The sequence below is a fragment of the Lepisma saccharinum genome, chromosome 17, assembly GCF_977018435.1.
Source record: "Lepisma saccharinum chromosome 17, izLepSacc3.1, whole genome shotgun sequence".
Classification (NCBI taxonomy): Eukaryota; Metazoa; Arthropoda; class Insecta; order Zygentoma; family Lepismatidae; genus Lepisma; species Lepisma saccharinum.
The window spans coordinates 48,420,529-48,426,319 of NC_139245.1; the positions used below are offsets into that span (position 1 = coordinate 48,420,529).

Consider the following 5,791-nt stretch of genomic DNA (forward strand, 5'->3'; position numbering starts at 1 on the left):
ACGTTCTTTTTTCTAAGGAATACTTGGCCCTAAAGGGGGGAGCGGTATGATCCACATCAACCCAACCTTGAGGGTCCTGGGTTGAGGCACATAGTGGTTCACTTTAAACTGTAGGTCCAGTCTCAATTAGCGTGTGGGGCCTCCCCGATGGCGCAGTGGTAGCGTCGTCTCCTTGTAATCAAGAGGTCCTGGGTTCGATACCCGGTAGAGGCACAAGTGGTTCAGATCCCACTTTAAACTGTAGGTCCAGTCCCGATTAGCCTTACTGAGCATAAAGTGGACTTGAAACAATAAATCAATAGCGTGTTTGTGGATAAAGTTGACTTCAAGGTAAAACTTAAAAGAAAACAAAAGTGAAACGAAACCATGTTTCGCCACTTTTGCCCCCGTACTATGCTAAACCTTATATACAAAGGAAAATATACTGTCTTTGCCCCCCGAGTTTTGGCACCTTGTCCCTCCCCCCCCCCCCCGGTTTTGGATCCCAATCGCCGCCACTGTGCCGCCACTCCTTCTTCAAATGTGAACATGGGACATAGTCGAAGAATCATATCATCATATAGAATCATAGATTCACATTATTATCTTCACTGTAGTGTAGTCTTCTCTTCATTCCATGGTAACTATGAATGGATGTATAAAACATTGAAAGCATTGTTGGCTACACAATGTTTTATGTGTATACACCTTGAGTTCCTAACAGATACCACGGAAACAAAGCATTTCCAGTTGGCAGGCAAAGATATTTAGGTGCAAAGAAATACAAAAAATATTTGGTATTTTATTTTATGATTCTTTTCACACTCAATCTGTATTTGGGATTGAAATTTAGATACTAAGATGAAATAAATGAGCGTCACACTATGTTTATTGGGATAAGTTATGCTTATGACAAAAGGGGTGTTGTAACTATTCACTTATAGAGAGTAGCGTCCAGAATATGTAGTCTACCATGCTGCGTTTTCGAGTATCCTCAATATCGTTAATTGCAGTTTTACTCCTTTGTGTCTTTTAAAATTATATCAAAAAGTAAAAGAAGAAATTAATATTTGCATTATTAAATGGTATTACAGTCTTTAAGACTTAGAAAAAGGTTTTATATCCATAGACCGACCTTTTTCATTTACACATGTACGAGACTAATAAATAAACGTAGCTACAGCTCACAGATCTTTTTATCTATAATCCCTTTATGAAATTATTTAACCCTCAATTTATTGTAAAAAATACTATTTAAATTTAGAACAGTTTTACTACTTTATAGCAATCTCAAAATGTTGATAATGGCAATGCAATAATTCACTGGAAGTATGCGTACAAGAAAGGTTTACCCTGAATGCAATTATGGGAGAGAAGAACATATTAGTTAGGCCTGACAACGTTATAAGGTGAAGAGTGACGTTTCGCACCAGCATTTCAATATCGTCGGAAAGGACACTGTTACTAAATAGAAACCCGACTAACAAGAGAGTATGAATTTCTTCCCCATGTTGCAATTGGAAGCGATTTTTCAAGTTGATTACCAAGCTAGACACGATGTTTGAAAAATATGATAAATGAGAATTTCCAGATTCCCATTCATTCCTTATGGAGAAAAAATGCAACATCAAGTTACTGTTAATAAAATAGGAGTTTTCGACTTTTTCCCTACGACAAATCAAATCTTCCGAGTCCTCTTTCCGTTCATGTGTTTTCCTACGCCATCAGAAGCTTGGTATTTATAAGAGAACAAGTAAAATAATACTCCCATAAGCGTAATACTGAGTCTTCTCCCTTCCTACAAGTATCCAGAGCACAGACCTCTCTTTCCCCAGCTCGCAGCGGCGAAAGGTCGGTGGGGGAGGAGCAGTTTAGGGTCCTCGCATCTGGCTGGACACAAACTGTTCCTCCTGCCCTTAAACATTAAATTCGAAATTATATTTAATTCGTGCTAGTTTTCCATCTGGAAAGTAAGTCGAAGGCACTTTCAACGTAGGTTTGCAAGAAAAAACACAAATATTTATTGTAGCAGTCTAATGTTCCATTGTGTGATTGTGAAGTTACCATACACCATTTGAATGTAAAGTAAGTAATATTTAGCAAAGGCGAGGTCTTTGTAGGTCGAGAGCTGAGATTTAAAGTATATGATCTCGACGTTCTACACATCTCCTGTACTGACAGTGGATGAATATTTGTATCCTTTTACCTCTTTCACGCGTATTTCATATTTCCCTTTCTTTTTCAAAGCTTATCATTGTTTTCATTGAATGGTTATAAATTTGCAAAATTTCTAGTACAAAAGATATTCATATATGTCGTTTTCTGCCCAACAATCTGCACTGCGTAGAAAAGGTATTGCTATGTATGAAATTACAATGATGTAATTAAAATATTTTCCTAGGTGAGGACGGCCTTATTTCAATGAACTATAACCACTTGTTTGTCAAATATTATATCATTTCAGTTTGTTTTATCGTCTTGATATATTGAAGCTTGCAATAGGCCCGCACGTGCGATCAAACCAACTCCTTAAGTAGCCATTGGAATGATATATCTATTACGGAAACCTATGCTGTCTCAACCAGCACAATCATTGGCAGTTCACAAATTGTTCTAATCGTGTTTAGTATCCATATCTTATTCTTTGCTTTTTCAATCTTGCAGGTCTCGAGTAGAAATTAGAAAAAAACGCACAGAATTCCAGAGCCTTCATGGGAAACTCTATCGTAGATATGGTGTTACATGCTATAGCTGTAACAAGTATGTGTATACTTTCAATCTTGGTAAGCATATGATAAGCACAGGTATACATTTAATCTTAGGCTTGCTATCAGTGCTATGGCATGGGTCGAATGGAAATTCAAACCATTAGCCAAATTAATCAAATAAATTCACTTGTATACTTATTACCAATATTTTGTAACATATGGAATGCAACTTCTGTGTATAGTACACCCTGTATACTAGATTCGGGCACAGCAGACGACTGGACATACAGCCAGTGTAGTGTTTTGTGCATTGTTCTTTTACCTTGCCCATTTTTTGTGCTTCTGTATAGCCTATTACGTTTACCAAAACAGTAGTAATAACTTATTTGTTTTTAGATGTGTTTCACAATATTGTTGACAATGAATTCATATCCGCAATACTCGCTATAGTCAAAGCATTTGTTGTATTCATTTAGTAACTAAAATCAAATTTTGATTTTGTTACGTTAAGAGGTTTATGTCCCCATATTAGAAAAAAGGAGGAAATAGCCTCCGTGCTGATGCATCCTTAAATACAGGGTGGCCCCCAAAGAAGGTAACCGAACCATAAGGTAACAGTTCTACATTTCGGTTACCTTCTTTTTGGGCCACCCTGTATCTTAATGCTCAAATCAAATTACATCTTAAATGTGGATTTTCTAATGTTTATATTTTTTTAATTTTTCTCACAAGTATGGAATGGTGACGATGAACATGAAATACAAAAAATGTCCAGTGTCGTATAATTAAGAAGTTCAATGCGTACATTCAGTAATTTTCTCGAACCAATGCAATTAATGAAGTACAGGGTGGCCCAAAAACGGTATCCGAAATGTAGAACCGTTACCTTATGTGTTCGGTTACCTTTTTTGGGCCACCTGTATGTTGAGGAAGATATACAAGAGGCAGGGCTCCGATTTTGATGACCTAAAAATGTTTGAAAAATGACCTTTAAAATGACAACAAAAATCCTGTAAAATGACCTAAAATCTTTGAAAAATGACCCAAAAATTCGTACAAAACTCAATCTGCTTATTGAAAATAGTTGATATATTCCAAGACAAACAATTTAACAATTGCTTCTTCACCTTGGTGTGTTGTACGGACTGTGAATAAGAAACTCGACAATGTTGCATTTCGCGATTTACAGACAGACTTTGTTGCGCTGGTAGTTAAACACAGAGTAAGATAACATTCAGACAAAACAGGAATTGTTGAACTTCTTATGTTTCAGCATGCAATGACACAAAAGTTTTTAAAAAAATGACCTTAAAATGACGCAAAAGTTTAAAAAAATGACCTATAATGACGCAAAATTTTAAAGAATGACCGAAAAATAAAAAATGGTAAGAAATGACCAAAAAATGACCCAAAAAATTACATTTCTTCAACCTGAGGAGGCTGTTCAGGATTTCTGTACTAGTTAGCAATGTCTATGTGGCCGCGGTGGCTCAGTCGGTAACGCGTCTGACTACCATGCTCAAGGTCCCGGGTTCGATCCCCGGCCGGTTCAAATCCGGGAACTTTTCTAACGGTGGAAGCGGCCCCGGCGCCCACCCAGCGTCGAATAACATGGGTACCTGGGGGAAACCCTGGGGGGTAAAGGCGATCAGGGGCGTGATGCTGATCACATCACCCCCACTCACGACAGGATCAAGAAAGTGTGGGGCGTTACCCCCACACCCCCTATACGCCTTCATGGCGTGGTGCTATGCACAGGGGAACACTTTACCTTTTTATTATGAACTCTCTTTTCTCATTAAGATGCGTTAGTCTTTAGTTTTGAAATCAAGGACGCCCGCAGAGGGGGCCCAGGGGGCACTTGCCTCTCCCCCTGAGATATCTGAAAAAACTACATATAATTCAAATGTTGGAATTGTAGCGTGAAAAGATGGACATGGGGTGCTGTAAAAGACAGCTGTGGATGCTTTATGAGAATTATCTTAACGTTCCCCACATATTAAGCACTGCTGCCCCCCTCCTGAGAAAAACCCTGCGGGCGGCCTTGTTTGAAATGTAAAGAGAAACAAACATCTAGAAATTAATTAATCCTAGAAGTTCGATCTTTTTTGTAAAATGCATAAATAAAAAACTGTTGTACAAAAATTATTATGTCATTGGATGTTTGGTCATTTGTGACATATGGAAGAATTCACTGCATACGAGTACATGCAGTGTATGTATATCGTTCAATAATCATACAAATAAAGTGGAAATATGAGATCTTTGTCTCTGTAATAATTTATCCATTTTCAGGCTAGAGTTGAAAGTAGAAGGCTGCACCGAATCATTGCAAAAAAGGAAAGAGCGTTGGAAAAATATAGAAAATCTGCTACAGCTACTTCATAAATGTAATATCGTGTATTAAACTAATGTTGAACGTGAACCTCGAAAGTATTACTCCTCAAGTAATCACTAATACTTTGTTTATTTCCAAGCTCTTTATGAATAAATATATTCAGTGATATTTTAAGATAATTTTGTAAAAATACAGGTTCTAGATTTCAATGATGAATAAATGCTGTTAGTCCAGAACTGTTCTAAAGCATCCATATTTCAATGAAAGATTCAAGGACGAGCTTAAGAATGAAAAATCTGACAACACGAATAAATTTAAAGATTGTTGTAATTAAGGGAGGACTTCTAACCTACTTAGGAATTTTGTAGGAGTTCAAATTGACCGTAAAGGATGATTTAGGCGTATGGAGTGAACTAAGTCTATTTTAGAGCATTTTACTATACGAAAAAGCACTATTAGTGGATAACACAATGTAGTGTCCTATTTTCCCCTATTCTGGGTTTTTCAATTACCATTTTGTTCGTTATTGTCTCATTTGGATGCTACGAGACCTCAAAAATTGAACATTTCTACCACGCCAGAGACTGCGTGTTACCAAATTTTTTCCTGTTGGATAGCGTGATAAAAATAAGAGAGTTATCAGTGTAAAGTACAGGATTTCGTCTTGTCTCTCAATTGATGAAAATATATCGCCAACCATCCATATGCTCATCTAATATGATGTTTGTATATTCAATATAGATTTCGAGATTTTTGTCCATATTTA

The 5,791-nt window shown here is 37.0% G+C and overlaps 1 long non-coding RNA gene across 1 annotated transcript; it reads left to right on the forward strand.

Annotated features, from left to right (window-relative positions):
- Nucleotides 1-709: 709 nt before the first annotated feature.
- LOC146001332 (uncharacterized) lies at nucleotides 710-5,064 on the forward strand. Its single transcript, XR_014443571.1, has 3 exons — nucleotides 710-776; nucleotides 2,644-2,762; nucleotides 4,983-5,064. It is a non-coding gene; the product is annotated as an uncharacterized LOC146001332 (long non-coding RNA).
- Nucleotides 5,065-5,791: the final 727 nt, after the last annotated feature.